A 16,847-nucleotide genomic window follows, 5' to 3' on the forward strand; every position below is an offset into this window, starting at 1 on the left:
CTGGACTGAGCCAGGCTAGCTGAAGCCGCGGCCAGGCTGCGGTCGGCGGCGCTGAGGCAAACTCGGGACGGCCTCCTCAGTTGCCTCGGGCCCTGCCCTGAGGGGTCCAGAGCCCTTTAGGGGCTGAGAAGGGAGCCGCTTCGGCAGCCGGCAAGTCGGGGTCGGCGCGTGGGGCACCGCGAACAAGCGCGGAAGCCCCAGTGTTCTGACCCAGGGGAGGGCGCGGGGGAGCCCCGAGGCTGGCAGGGGGCGGGCCGCCCTGTCCTGAGCCTCCGCTAGACTGCCCCGCGCGGCCGGTTTAGGCGCGAGTCAGGAAGCCCCTCTGCGCTTCCCAGAGTCCGTTTCCGACAAGGTACTGAAGGACCTCAGCTTGCCGCTTCACCCTTTTGTTTTTTCTTTTTTTTTAGACGGATTGCCGGGGAGAGGACGTACAGATACGTAGCATCTGTGTTTGCTAGTCAAATATCTGCATACCTATATGCGGTGAGCATTGGCTAATTTCAGGAAAGCAGGTTGTGTCGGCGCTTCTGTTTCTTAAGTGTATCTCCAACAGGTGTTTAGAGAAAAGGGGAGGGGTCGGGTCGGGGAAATGACTTGGGGAACCAGATACTGAATCGAAGCAAGATTGCCTTCTCTTGCGCCACAGTTCATTAAGAGCTTTCCATAAAGTTGGAGGCTGTTGATTTTTTTTATCAGGCTCAAGTGGAATCTGCAGAATGGTTTACGCCGCGTAGTTGTGGGGATATGCTGTCTCGATTGTAAAGTAGGCACGCGGATTAAACCATCCTTTTATCCTTTTATCCTTGGGTTTCTTTGCATATTGCACTAGAGTGAGAGTTTCTCAAGTCATAAACATTCTAATAGACTGCGGAGTTGGAGTGCGAGGCCAACATTTGTTACACCAACAATGCTCTGTTCCCTCAGTCCAAATCATAGATGGAGGGTCACAAAAGAAGTAGAGGGAGCTAAGTTGTAAAGAAGAGTTTAAATCATAAACATTTTATGTATCACAAAGCAAGCAGATGCCAGTGCAGACGGTGTCACTGATGTAATAATGCGTTTGACGCTAACATCCCGTATCCGATGTGCATGTTGGCAGAAAAGCTCTAGAATAAAATCCTACTTAAAGAATAGGTTCCTAAAACACCTAAAATTTCGTGTTACAATTGTTTCGATGTTATTATGTCTTTTGCTGAAAGTCGAATAGGCATCAGAAGTCTTTATAAATGCCTCAATGTATTCTGGGTCCCATGTATTTATCCCAATTTCTTGTAACCATGTTATTTTACGTTGAAAATGTGTATAATCTCCTTGAAGGATAGTGACATCCTGAATCGTCTAAAAATAATTCAACTGTGTTCCTTAGTTACCAAGGGGGGAAAGCATAATAATACTTCTTGGAGGGGAAAAAAAAAAAACCCTAAGCTAGCAGAAATTAACCCTCAAATTAACCACAACTTTCGATTACCAATAATACCTATAATCTTAGGCTTCTATCAAGGTTTTATTCTATATAAATTTAACATTTGATTGTGATCACAGTAATAATAGGTTGTTCACTTTGTCCCATCCAAATCCTTTGAAAATTTTAATAGTTTTCTTCTTTTCATTTACCCTGCTACACACTGAATTCAATAAATAACACCAAATTTATATAACTGGGCCTGACTGATTTCTGTTTCAAACCAGACATTTTTACGTGGATTTGTGTCTCAGATTTGTTAGCCTCTAAATCTTATCCACATCTTCAAAGTTGAGTCATTATAGCTTCTTGAATATAGCTTTCCTTAGCAATATACCTTTCCTTCATTTCACTTTTTTTCTCTCAACTTTTCCTCGAATAGACAGCTACTAAGTTAATTTTCTTAAAACAGTGCTTTAGATATTACATTATTTTGCCCCCAAAACTCTCGATGACTTTGATTATCCATACTCTGTTTTGCATGATTCCTCCATTCCAATCAAACTCTTCTGCTATCACCCTTAGCTCTTTGCCCTGCCGTGGGAAGATCTAGGTAGAGCTGACCAAGCAGAGGGAAAAGCCCCCACAGGGTACCCAAGGCAGGAGTGTGCATAGCATGTGCCAGGAGTACCAAGACAGTGTGGCCAGAGCAGAGTGAGTGAGGAAGCCATTGCAGGCTTTAAGTATCCATCTGGGAAACTTCCTTCATGGTTCAGTGGTTAGGACTCGGTACTCCCAATGGAGGGGACCTGGGTTCAATCCCTGGTCGAAGAACTAAGATCCCATGTACCATGGCCAAAAAAAAGGTTTTTTAATTAATAAAAATCAAAAGAATCCATTTGCTTGCTGGTTTGAGAGTAGACTCAGGGAGACATGAGTGGACAGGGAGGCTAGCAGTAGTAATCCAGGCCAAGGACGATGGAGGGTTGGATGAGGAGTGGTGGCAGTTGAGGTTAAGAAAGACTAGAGAATCTAGTTACATTCTGAAGGTAAAGTCAATGGGATTTCCCAGCAGATAAGAGGTGACTTGTGGGAGAAATGAGTCAAGAATGACCCCATGATAGACAGCTGGAAGATGGAAGTACCATGAACTGAGATGAAAAGGCTGGTGAAGAGCAGGTTTTGGAAGGAGGATTAGTGTTTCCCTGGTGAGTCAGTGGTAAAGAATTCACTTGTTGGTGCAGGAGACACAGGTTCAATCCCTGATCCAGGAAGATCCCACATGCTGCAGGACAACTAAGCCCATGAGCCACAGCTATCAAGCCTGTGCTCTAGAGTCCAAAAGCCGCAACTACGGCCTGAGCACCAAGACTACTAAAGCCCGCACACCTAGAGCCTGAGCTCTGCAACGAGAGAAGCTACTGCAGTGAGAAGCCTGAGCACAGCAACTAGAGAGTATCCTCTGCTGACTGCAACTAAAGAAAAGCCTGAGCAACAACGAAGACCCAATACAACGGAAAATAAACAAGATTCTAAAAAAAAAATAAAGGAGGACCAGGAGCTCAGTTTTGAGCATGCTGGGTGTGGGATGTCTATGAGGCATTAATAGGAAACGTCCAGGAGGCAGTTGAATAATCGGGTCTGGATAGAAGTCTAGCCCACTGGCATGTGCATGGATTCAGCAGTCCTTAGCTGATAGATGGCCTCCAAAGCCTGGATCCTGTCACCAAGGGAGTGAATGGGGACAGGGGGACAATCTAGGAGGTGAGAGAGAAGAAGAGGAATATTTGTTGATGAAAAAGAGCATACTATTTTTTTTTCAACTTAACACATAGGAGTATTCACTTTAGACCAAACTTACTGTTTTTTCCAATTCAGAGATTGGTTCATTAAGACTCTGAAAGCAGTGGTTTTTTTTAACCTTGAAGGGAAACAGTGTTTGCCATGGTGGCCTTGGGCTTCCCAGATGGCCCAGGTAAAGAGCCTGTTTGCCAGCGCAGGAGTCCCAAGAGATGAATGTTCAAACCCTGGATCAGCAAGATTCCCTGGAGGAGGAAATGGCAACCCACACCAGGATTTTTGCCTAGAAAATTCCATGGACAGAAGAGCCTGGCAGGCTATGACTAGTCCATGGGGTTGCAAAGAGTCAGACATGACTGAGCACGCATGCACAGTGACCTTATAAAGAAAAATGGGCACAGATAAGTGTCTTTAGAAACTACACTGGAGTTCTTTACTGACTCATTATATACAGTAACCAATCTCAAATTTATCTTGTTGATGAGCTTATTTTATTACGAATTATGTCATGATTTGGTACTTCCTTATAACACTATTATGGGACTGGAAAACAAATTTGGAAACATCATGTAACGTGTGTCCCTAATACACCACTTCAACTTTGTATTTCAGATGGGCAGACTGGTTAAACTGACACACCATTGGAACTGTTCAATTATGATATGTACAAATTAATCTTGTGTAAAGCATCTTATTCTTCTCTAAATAACCATTATCAAGTGGATGCAGTACTTAATATTTCACACATACTTTGCAGTAAAAGTACTTTTTAAAGAGCTCTTGTAGGGTTTTCTAATATAGTTAAGGGGCTTCCCTCGTGGCTCAGATGTTAAAGAATCTGCCTACGATGCAGGAGACTCAGATTCAGTCCCTAGGTCGGGAAGATCCCCTGGAGAAGGTGCTGAAGAAGACTCTTGAGAGTCCCTTGGACTGCAAAGAGATCAAACCAGTCAATCTTAAAGGAAATCAACCCTGAATACTCACTAGAAGGACATGCTGAAACTCTAATACTTTGACCTCTTGAGCTGACTCATTGGAAAAGACCCTGATGCTGGAAAAGGCTAAGGGCAGAAGGAAAAGGGGGTGACAGAGGATGAGATGGTTAGATGGCATCACTGACTCAATGGACTTAAATTTGAGCAAACTCCGGGAGATAGTGAAGGACAGGGAAGTCTGGCATGTTGCAGTCCATGGGACGGCAAAAAGTTGAACACGACTTAGTGACTGAACAACAGTGCAGCCTAAAGGAAGTGCCTGCTCTGTGGGCATTTTGCCAAGTGCTCACACACAGCCTGGTCTTCATGTACCACCTGGCGATGGAGGTACCCTTATCTCCTGTCTACACGTGACAAAAGAGAGCAGTGAAGTGACTTGTCCAAATTACTGCTCTGCAGTTAGGTGTTAACAGAAACAAAACTTGAATTTAGATCTTAAAAGAGAAACATCTTGGAGTAAAGTAACAAAATATACTCATCTGTAAACCATACGTTACTGAAGGGGGAAGAATAACAGTTCCAATGAAGCAAACATGTGTTTTTAAATTAAAAAAAATTGAAGTATGGTTGATTTACAAAGTTGTGTTAATTTCCACTGTATAGCAAAGTGATTCCGTTATATATGTATATGTATACATATACACATACTTTTTCTGTTCATCTCCACAGGATGTTGAATATAGTTCCCTGTGCTATACAGTAAGACCTTGTTGTTTATCCATTCTATGTATAGTAGTTTACACCTGCTAATCCCAAGCTCTCACTCCATCTCTCCCTCATTGCCCTCCCCCTTGACAACCAGAAGTCCGTTCTCTAGCAAACACGTGTGTTTTTTTAATTCAAAAGTTTTTTTTAAAAAACTCAAAACTAGAAAACACAACCCAGAGAATGGGAGAAAATATTTGCAAGTCAGGTACCTGATAAGACAATTGTATGTATAATGTATAGACAACTCCTACGCCTTAAAAAAACAACCTAGTCTTTAAATGGGCGAAGGACTTGAATAGACATTTCTCCAAGAAAATATACAAAAAAGCCAGTAAGCACATGAAAAGATGCTCAGCATCACTGTCATCAGACAAATGCAAATCAAAGCCACAGTGATATCCCACTTCACACCCTCTAGGATGGCTATGATCAGTAAGACAGGTAATACCAGGTGATGAGTATGTGGAGAAATCCAGACTCTCATATCCTGCTGGTAGGAATGGGAAACAGCACAGCCACTTTGGAAAATAGTCTAGTGTTTGTTCCTCAAAAGTTTAAACAGTTACCAATGACCTAGCAATTCCTCTCTCAGGTGTATGAGACCCAAGAGAAGTGAAAACATGTCCACACAAAAACTTGTACATGAACGTACATAGCAGCATTAGTCATAATAGCCAAAAATTAGAAACAATCCAGATGTCTACTAACTGATAAATGGATAAACGAAATGTGGTGTATCCATGCAGTCAGATTTTGTTCAGCCACAAAAAGAAATGAGGTACCAATGTGTGCTCCGGCGTGGACGGACCTTGAGAACATGCCGAGTGAAGAGGCTGACACAGAAGGCCACATGTCTTATGATTCCATTTATAGGAAATGTCAGGAAGAGGCAATTCTATAGAGACAGAAAATAGGTTAGTGGTTGCCTAAAGCTGGAAGGGGGAGGGGGAAGGACTGGCTGCCTGTGGGTTTGGAGTGTCTTTTTAAGGTGACAAGCTATTCTAACATTGACTGCATAGTTGCCTAGTTCTGAATATACCAAACCCCACTGAATTGTGTACCCTTTACATGGGTAAGTTGTACGTGCTATGGAGTCAAAACTAGAGCAAGCTACACAGGGTCCAGTTTACTTTTCAAACAGCTACTAAGTTATTAGGAATAAGTCCCGTTAGGCTGTTTGGACTTAACCTAATAAACAGTTGGTAGGTGTTTTGTTCTAAGCGGCGATGGGTGACGTAAAGAAATTGCTGATACGCTCAGACTGAGAACCAAGCAAGTTTGGGAATCTCTGCCCTAAGGCATGAGCCTCCCCCAGTCTCCAAGCTGTACCTTCATTTTTCTCTCTGTGTGCTTTTCCTTTTCAAAACAAATTTCTCCCCCTTGCTCTTGTAGGGAGTCCCTCTTGTGTGCTCAGGATAGCATGCTTAATTTCCCTGGCTCCCAGGCACACTGCTGCCTCCACTGCCTCCTTCCCGGCAGTGTGAACTTGCTGAGCAAGGAATAGTAGTCAACAGAGGTGCTCTTTTTCTCTGCTTAAAAACAAAACACTCTATCTCATGCCCAGTCTCTCAGCTCCCAGCCTTGAAAGACTCATAGCTGTCTCCCCGGCCTTATATATATATTCAGTTCCACACATGCTATTTTAAATGTCTTAGACTCTTGGGATAAGACAGAAATGTGGATTTCAAACCATAGTAATGAAGGAAAAAATACAGGAAGAGAATGAGAGAGTCATTTGTCACAAGGCTGTGACATTCTCTCTGTCGCTCACAGACCCAGAACTAGTGGAATGATTTAAGGCATTCTTAGAACTGCACCCAAATTCGAACATCAATTTTTTGCGGTTGGAGCTTGTGCCAGCTTTGTTTTTCATTATGAAGCTCCTCTGGTTGCAGGTTCAATGACAGCCTATCCAAGCAGCCCAACAAACATGTTTTATCTGTTAGAGATTAGAGCAAGGACATTCAAGCTTAATAGCCTCAATAACAATTTCTGATGTTTTCTGAGAACCTTAAACAGAAAAGAGAAAAGGAGATTGAAAAAAGAGTTGATATGCTATCTGTAAAGAAAAAAATTAACATGCTGCTAACTCATGATTAAAAGAACTTGACTCTTTGGAGAGCCTTATCAACATTTTATTAGGCTGTTGAGAAGCAGCAAAGCTGAGTGATTTCTAGCCATCAGCTGCTGTAAAGTAGTGGTTGGGAGCCTGTAGTAGAAAGTAAGATGCACTTGTTAATTTAAAAATCCATGGGACTTCCGAAGTGGTCCAGTGGATAAGACTCCAAGTTCCCAATGCAGGGGCACAGATTTGGTCCTTGGTCAAGGAACTAAGATCCCATATGCCTCACAGTGTGGCCTGGAAAAAAAAAATCCATTTTGGGGAATTCCCTGGTGGTCCAGTGGTCAGGACTGCGGTTTCACTGCAATGACCCAGGTTCAAGCCATGGTTGGGAAGCTAAGATCCCACAGGCCTCGCAGCATAGCCCTAAATAAAATAAAAATCCACTTTAGGAGTTACCGTTGGGTAAAGCAAAATGCAATTTATATTAAAAAGATCTTGTCTCAGACAGGGTAGAGAGTATTCTCTGAAAGATTATTGTTAAGGACGGATATTCCTGTTATCCATTCAGTTAGACTCCAAGTTGACCGAGAGGACAAGCCATTCTTTTTCCTCTTTGGAATGAGGAGGATCCCCTCTCCCTCATGTAGCGTGACGCACATACTCAATGAATTTCCAGCTTTCTCCATGCGTGCACGCTCAGTCACTAAGTCATGTCCAACTCTTTGTGACTCTATGGACCGTAGGCCGCCAGGCTCCTCCGTCCATGGAAATTTCCGGGCAAGAATACTGGAGTGGGTTGCCGTTTCCTTCTCCAGGAGATCTTCCCAACCCAGGGATAAAACTCTCATCTCCTGCATTGGCAGGCGAGTTCTTTACCACTGAGCCGCCTGGGAAGCCTTCTCCTTTTCCACCTTCCTCATATTTTTGTCTTTATTTTTTCTTTCTCTTCCTGGTGTTTCCACTTACACACCTTCCCTCCCTGAGCTGTGATACTTGTAGTTCCTCATACCTGTCACACCTAAGCTTTCGTGCCTTTGCACAAGCTGGAGTCCCTTCCTCCTCTGCTGCTCAGAGGGGATAGAAGGCCATCTCGTCCTGTGAACCTTCGCTGGGAAACTGCCCCTGCCTGGCGTGCTCTCAAGTTTCAACTTAGAGGCTGCTTTCTCAGGGAGGCTTCCTAAATGTTCCAAATTTAAATTATGGCACCCGATTCTTCTCTGAAGGGCTTTCCAGGTGGCTCAGATAGTTAAGAATCTGCCTGCAACACAGGAGATGTAGGTACGATCGCTGGGTGGGGACGAACCCCTGGAGAAGGGAATAGCAACCCACTCCAGTATTCTTGCCTGGAAAATTCCATGGACAGAGGAGCCTGGTGGGCTACTGTCCACGGGTCGCAGAGTTGGAAATGACTGAGTGACTAACACACAAACACGTTGTTTTCTGCACGTCGTTACATCCTTCAGGTGCCGGGGTCCCCAGCCTCCGGGATGTAATGCCTGATGGTCTGAGGTGGAGCTGATGTAATAAGAATAGAAATAAAGTGCACAGTAAATGTAACACACTTGAATCATCCTCAAACCATCCGCCCCATCCCCAGTCTGTGGAAAAACTATCTTCCATGAAGCCAGTCTCTGGTGCCAAAAAGGCTGGGGCCCACTGCTTTAGAGCACCTACCCCAATTTCTAATAACACATCCACACATACTTCTGTGTTTACTCCCGGGTAGACTGTAGGCTCTTTGAGAAGAGGGATGCTGTCTTCTTCATCCAGCATTTTGTGTCCAGGTTGGGTCCTGACAGGAGGCACCCCATGTAGATTTGCCAAGTGAATGACTCACCCACTTTGAGAAACAGCCTCTAACTTTTAGCACCTGATGGTAATACTTAACTTGATGATGACATTTATTACACTGCAGTCTCATCCCACCAGATAGTCAGCTACGCATGACTGCAGCTCATGTGCTTGAAAACACGCTCAGTCATGCTTTCCTTACCCCAAGGTTAGACCGTCCCCCAAGGTTAGACCTTCCCCCAAGGTTAACCCTTCCCCCAAGGTTAGACCTTCCCCCAAGGTTAGACCTTCCCCCAAGGTTAGACTTTACCCCAAGATTAAACCTTACCCCAAGGTTAGACCTTACCGCAAGGTTAAACCTTACCCCAAGGTTAGACTCTGCTTACGGGCCTCATCGCGTGTGCTATCCGTTACCTCTGCTTCCAGCATCTCAAGGGGGCATTCGGTCCTTTGTTTCCTTTCTGTGTATGGCTTTCAGGTAAATATCGATCATGCCCTTTGGGCCGCTTCCCTCTCCTCAAAAAACAAGCAAAACTGTGTCCTCTTTTTGGAGAATAATATTTCTTTAGGGTCACATTTCTATTTAGTAGGATAGAATACTGAACTTGTCAGGTTTTTAACAGCATAAGAATTATCAATTGGATATTTACTTAGATCTCTTTATTGGGATAAGAAAAGATTATGAACTAGAACACTGAACAGTTTATTTTTCCTTTTACCGTATCTTTCTTGTATAGAATGATGCTTTTTATGTAACTGGGGCTCAGCTATCATTTAATGAATTGAATATGTACCTGAAAAAGAGCATCGGGAATTAAGGTCAAAAGACCTGATGTGAGTTCTGCACTTAATCCCATCACTTAATATTGTATTGGAAGTGTTAGCCAGTACAGAACATAAAAGTCGAAGGTGAAATTATCATTAGTTATCATGATTACATGTTGAAAACCTGAGGATCAACTGAAAGTGTGAAGAAACAACAAGTGTAGCAGGTTATAAAGTGAATATTCAAACATCAGTAACTTTCTCGTGTCAAAATAGTGTCTAATTTAAATATAGCAGAAGAGAATATCACATAGTAAGAAAGTAAGGTATAGAAAGGAACTCATGACGCATTGAACAGGGACCTCAATCATTGACGTTAATGTGAATAGCGCCCCCTGGGGTTGAACTGTGCAAAGTCTCTGAATATATTCAGAAAGTTTTCAGTACTTGAAGAATACTATAAAACTCTATGAAGAAACCGAATAAAATAATTCAGTGAAAACACCTTGTTCCTCGGTAAGAAGACTCACCAATGTAAAAATGCCAGTTCTTTCTGAATCAGTATATGTACTGAATACAACCTAAATCAACAGAATTTTCTTTAGAACTTGTCAGAATTAGGGACTTCCGTGGTGGTACATCTGGTTCGATTCCTGGGTCGGGAAGATCCCCTGGAGAAGGGATAGGCTACCCACTCCAGTATTCTTGGGCTTCCCTAGTGGCTTAGCTGGTAAAGAATCTGCCTGCAGTGCGGTAAACCTGGGTATGATCCCTGGGTTGAGAAGATCCCCTGGAGAAGGGAAAGGCTACGGACTCCAGTATTCTGGCCTGGAGAATTCCATGGACTTCGTAGTCCATGACGTCCAAAAGAGTCGGACACGACTGAGTGGCGTTCACTCACTCCCTGCCCTGGTGGTCCGTTGGTTGAGAAGCTGCCTTGCAGTAGTGCAGGGGATGCAGGTTTGTTCCCTGCTTGGGGAGCTAAGATCCCGCACGCTGAGGGGTAACTAAGTGGGCACACTCCAGAGCCCTCGGGCCACGACTAGAGAGTCGGTGTCGAGAAAAGATCCCCAGAGGTGCAGCGAAGATCCCATGTGCCGCAACTAACACCCGACACAGCCAAATAAATAATTTTTTTTTAAAGGGACTTGTCAAAATTGTTCTAAATTTCACTTAGAAGAATAAATAAGAATGACTATGGAAAATTCTGAAAAAGAAGAGTAACGTTGGGGAATGACTTGCGTTGCACTAATGTGCATATTAGTACATATTTTGAAACCTCTTTAATTAAAACATCAGTAGAGCTTCTCTGATGGCTCAGTGGTAAAGAATCCGCCTGCCAATGGAGGAGACATGGGTTCGATCCCTAATGTGGGAAGAGCCCACATGCTGTGAGCAGCTAAGCCCGTGTGCCACAGCTATTGAACCTGTGCTCTAGAGCCTGGGAACTGCAACTGCTGAAGCCCACGTGCTCTAGAGCCAGTGCTCTGCGATGCAAGAAGCCACCTCCATAAGAAGCCCTTGAGCCGCAATTGGAGAGTAGCCCCCATTCGCTGCAACTTGTTTTGCACAGCAAAACGACCCAGCATAGCCAGAAATAAATTATTTTAAAAATCAATGGAGTACAATAGAGCATAGAATTAGACCCCCAATAAAAATAGACATATAATAAAGCAGGGTTAATAAAAGGGATTGGAAAAATCAACTAGCCAATTAAAGTAAACATGGATTCCTAATTCCTTTCTCAATCCAAAATAAGCTCCAGATGGATCAAAGACTTAAAGATAAAAATTAACCTAAGAGTCCAAAAAGAAACTACTTCAGTAAATATTTATATTGGTAATCTTGAAATAGGGAAGGCTTTTCTAAATATAGCCCCAAACTCAGAAGCCTTAGGCTATTTTTATTCTATATTTTGCATGGCACAAAACACCATTTAAAAAGATAACAAACTTGGAAAAAATATTTGTAACATATATGGCAAGGGGATATTATCCCTAAAAATAAAAATGCTTCTTTAAATCAATAAGAAGGGAAAAATAATCATTTTTTGAATATGTAGGCAAAAGACATAAATAAGCAATTCACAAAATTGCATTTATTAGACTTTTTATGACTTCTGAGTTTCTTGTCATACCTAGAAAAAACTTCTCCACTCTAAGATGCTCAGCTTTTCTAATAATAAATGCAAATTAAAGTGAAGTTTTTTTTTTAATGTCACATTGGAAAATATAAGTTATCAATAAAAACTTGATAAAAGGGTTTCCCTGGTGGTTAAGAATTGGGTGCCAATGCAGTCAGGGTTCGATCCCTGATCCGGGAAGGTCCCACATGCCTCAGAGCAACTAAGCAAGCCCGTGCTCTGGAGCCCAGGAACCACAACTGGAACCAGGAACCACTGCTGAGCTCATGTGCTGCAACTGTGGAAGCCTGTGTGTCTAGAGAAGAGAGAAGCCACCACAACGAGAAGCCCACGCACCACGACTACACAGGAGCCCCCACTGGATGCAGCTAGAGAAAAGCCTACGCAGCAGTGAAGACCCAGCACAGCCAAAAATTAAAACAACAACAACAACAACAAAACCCCAACAACTTGATAATAATGTTACTGCAGATTTTTCATTGGCAAAAGTATGAAATTGGCACTTTTAGTCTCCATTGATGAGTGTGAAGTGCTATTATTTGGAGGGAAATTTGATGATCACTGTCAAAATACCTGATGGAGTGATGCAATTTGACTCAACAAATCTCCAATTCCTGCACAAATGTACAAAGTGTAGGTATATTGCCTTTTTGGTCTGCATGAGTAAGTCTTAAGTTTTTAGGGGGTGAAAGACCCCTGTGGAAATCCTGTGGACGTCTTAAATCCCCTCCCCCAACCCAAATGCATACCTGTACCCGATTTCACGTACAACTTTAAGGGTTTCATAGACACTTCTTCAAAATGAAAAACGAATTCCATTGATTTCTGCTGTTAACCCTACTCTTCAAGGTGCCTCAAGAAGAGGAAAACAGACTTCCCTGGTGGTCCAGTGGCTAAGACACCTCGCTCCCGATGCAGGGGCCCGGGGTTCCATCCCTGGTCAGGGAACTAGATCCCCCGTGCTGCACCTGAGACCTGGTACAGCCAAGTAAACTTTTTAAAAAGAGGAAATCATTTCAACGCTGTTAGGGGTTGACTCGTGTCCCCACTGAAGAGATGTTACAGTTCTGGCCCTCGGTGCTTGTGAATGCGATCTTTCTGGAAATACAACCTTTGCAAATGTACTTATTAATAAATTATGATGACACCATTAGGATGGGCCCTGATCCAAAATGACTGGTGTCCTTGTGAGAAGAAGAGAGGCACAGACACACAGAGGCAGTGAGCAAAGCACTGCGGCTGCAATTGGAGGAACCCCGGGATTGCCAGTGAACCCCCCAAAGTAGGAAGAGGCAGGAAGAATCCTTCCCTACTAGTTTCAGAAAGAGCAGACCCTGTCTGTACCTCAGTTTCAGACACTGAACTTCCACATCTGTGAGACAGCAAATGTTTTAAGTCACCCGGTTTGTGGTACTTTGTCGCATTCGCCCTAAGAAATGAATACAGATGCTGTAGGTAATCAGAATATCTAAAAACAAGTGAATTTTAGACCTGAGAAACATTCTAATTGGGAAAAAAAGGTTAAGTTATCATTATTTACACATGATATTTGTTTGGAAAATGCAAGAAAATAAATGAAAAGGGACTTCCCTGGTGGTCCAGTGGCTAAGACTCCATGCTTCCAATGCAGGAGGCCCAGGTTTGATCCCTGCTCAGGAAACTAGGGCTTCCCCAGTGGCTCAGATGGTAAAGAATCTGCCTGAAGTTCAGAAAAGGCATTAGACCCAGAGTTGATCCCTGGTTCGGGAAGATCCCCTGGAGAAGGAAATGGCAACCCACTCCAGTATTATTGCCTGGGAAATTCCATGGGCAGAGGAGCTTGGCGGGCTACAGCCTACAGGACTGCAAAAGAGTCGGACACGACTGAGCAACTAAAAATCAACAACTTGTTGCAAGGTACACACCAAGGTTCAGTTCAATTCAGTTGCTCAGTTGTGTCCGACTCTGCAACCCCATGGACTGCAGCACTCCAGGCTTCCCTGTCCATCGCCAACTCCCAGAGCTTACCCAAACTCATGTCCGTCAGTAATGGCATCTAACCACTTTGTCATCTGTCGTCCCCCTCTCCTCCTGCCTTCAATCTTTCCCAGCATCAGGGTCTTTTCCAATGACTCACTCAGTTCTTCACATCAGGTGGCCAAAGTATTGGAGTTTCAGCTTCAGCATCAGTCCTTCCAATGAATATTCAGGACTGATTTCCTTTAGGATAGGATTGATTGGTTTGATCTTCCCGCAGTCCAAGGAACTCTCAAAAGTCTTCTCCAACACCACAGTTCAAAAAGCATCAGTTCTTCAGCACTCAGCTTTCTTTGTGGTCCAACTCTCACATCCACACATGACTACTGGAAAAATAATAGTTTTGACCTTTGTCAGCAAAGTGATGTCTGCTTTTTAATGTGCTGTCTGGGTTGGTCATAGCTTTTCTTCTAAAGAGCAAGTGTCTTAATTTCATGGCTGCAGTCACCATCTGCAGTGATTTTGGAGCCCCCAAAAATCATTGTTTCCCTATCTATTTGCCAGGAAGTGATGGGACTGGAAGCCATGATTTTAAAACCACAAAACCCAGACCCTTCTCCAGTGATAACAGAAGACACCGGGGACACGGCTGCCCAGATGGCCTGCATTTCTGGGGTGTTAAGTATTGACCATGGTCTTGCTGCCCAGATGGCCTGCATTTCTGGGATGTTAAGTATTGACCATGGTCTTGCTTATGAAGCCTAGTAGAAGTGATGTGCTGCTTCTGGGTCTGGATCTAAGACTTTTGGGTGCCTCCTCCATCACTTTTGGGTGCCTCCTCCATCACTTTTGGGTGCCTCCTCCATCATTTTTTTCCCCATTCCTGCCGGCTGTCACCTAGACGCGTCAATGACACAGCTTCAACCAAAGAGATGGTGAAGTGCCCTGGTACTGGCAGAAAACGAAAATGTAAGGAATCAAGTCTCTCGAATGGCCATGTAGACAAGAGCTGTCCCACCAACCTGAACTGTTCACCTCGGACTGGCATGGGAATGACTTATTTCTTAATGCAGTGTTGAATATCTTTATTTCAGTACTTTATTCTTTCCATACCCCAAGTACTACAAAATGATAACACGGAAGACAAGGTGGTAGCTACCTCAAGGAGAGGCACATAGAGAGCTTCTAAGATCCAATAATACTGTTTCTTAACCTGAGTGATGGGTATACTGCCATTGATTGATTTTATTCCTTTAAAAATTTTTATTTTTTGTTTACTCATCTGGCTGCACCGGGTCTTAGTTGCAGTGTGTGGGGTCTAGTTCCCCAAGCAGGGATCAAACCCAAGCCCCCTGCACTGGGATTGCAGTGGGGTCCTCACCACTGAACCACCAGGGAAGTCCCTGGTTTTATTCTTATTCTTTTAAATACACACTCTTGTATGTATACGTGTTTGTATGAATCAACCTAAAGTTCTAAAAAGTTAAAAATAGAGTAATAATTAAATACCTTTTGACACTTGCCATATTGGCAAACATTAAAAAGTCTGATCACTCACCTAGAGCCAGACATCCTGGAATGTGAAGTCAAGTGGACCTTAGGAAGCATCACTATGAACAAAGCTAGTGGAGGTGATGGAATTTCAGTTGAGCTATTTCAAATCCTGAAAGATGATGCTGTGAAAGTGCTGCATTCAATATGCCAGCAAATTTGGAAAACTTGGCAGTGGCCACAGAACTGGAAAAGGTCAGTTTTCATTCCAATCCCAAAGAAGGCAATGCCAAAGAATGCTCAAACTACCACACAATTGCATTCATCTCACACGCTAGCAAAGTAGTGCTCAAAATTCTCCAAGTGAGGCTTCAACAGTACATGAACCGAGAATCCAGATGCTCAAGCTGGATTTAGAAAAGGTAGAGGAACCAGAGATCAAATTGCCAACATCTGTTGGATCATCAAAAAAGCAAGAGAGTTCCAGAAAAACATCTGCTTCTGCTTTATTGACTACGCCAAAGCCTCTGACTGTGTGGACCACAACAAACTGTGGAAAGTTCTTAAAGAGATGGGAATACCAGACCACCTTACCTGCCTTCTGAGAAATCTGCATGCAGGTCAAGAAGCAACAGTTAAAACCGGACACAGAACAACAGACTGGTTCCAAATTGGGAAAGGAGTAAGTCAAGGCTGTATATTGTCACCCTGCTTATTTAACTTATATGCAGAGTACATCATGCGAAATGCTGGCCAGATGAAGCACAAGCTGGAACTCAGGTTGCCAAGAGAAATATCAATAACCTCAGATACGCAGATGACACCACCCTAATGGCAGAAAACGAAGAGAAACTAAAGAGCCTCTTGATGAAGATGAAAGAGGAAAGTGAAAAAGCTGGCTTAAAACTCAACATTCAGAAAACTAAGATCATGGCATCCGGTCCCATCACTTCATGTGAATAGATGGGGAAACAGTGGAAAGTGACAGACTTTATTTCCTTGGGCTCGCAGATCTCTGCAGATGGTGACTGCAGACGTGAAATTAAAAGACACTTGCTCCTTGGAAGAAAGCTATGACTGGACTAGACAACATATTAAAAAGCAGAGACATTACTTTGCCGACAGCTCCATCTAGTCAAAGCTATGGTTTTTCCAGTAGTGTATGGATGTGCGAGTTGGACCACAGAGAAAGCTGAGCAGTGAAGAATTGATGCTTTTGAACTGTGGTGTTAGAGAAGACTCTTGACAGTCCCTTGGATTTTGGGAAGATCAAACCAATCAATCCTAAAGGAAATCAGTCCTGATATTCATTGGAAGGACTGATGCTGAAGCTGAAACTCCAATACTTTGGCCACCTGATTCGAAGAACTGACTCACTGGAAAAGACCCTGATGCTGGGAAAGATTGAAGGTGGGAGAAGGGGATGACAGAGGATGAGTTGGTTGGATGGCATCACCAACTTGATGGACATGAATTTCAGTAAGCTCCCAGAGTTGGTAATGGACAGGGAAGCCTGGCGTGCTGCAGTCCTTGGGGTTGCAAAGAGTCAAACATGACTGAGCGACTGACTGAACTGAACTCAAATAGTCTGATACTATTCAGCATTGGAGTGTGTATGGCAAAACTAGCATCTTCCTAAATTTCAATAGAAAGGTAAATTGACCTAAACTTTTTTAAATATAATGTTACATAATGTATGAAAATTTTAAACATATAGAGAAAATCAACAAG

Source organism: Bison bison, unplaced genomic scaffold (genome assembly GCF_000754665.1).
Source record: "Bison bison bison isolate TAMUID 2011002044 unplaced genomic scaffold, Bison_UMD1.0 scf7180017864302, whole genome shotgun sequence".
NCBI classification, from domain to species: domain Eukaryota; kingdom Metazoa; phylum Chordata; class Mammalia; order Artiodactyla; family Bovidae; genus Bison; species Bison bison.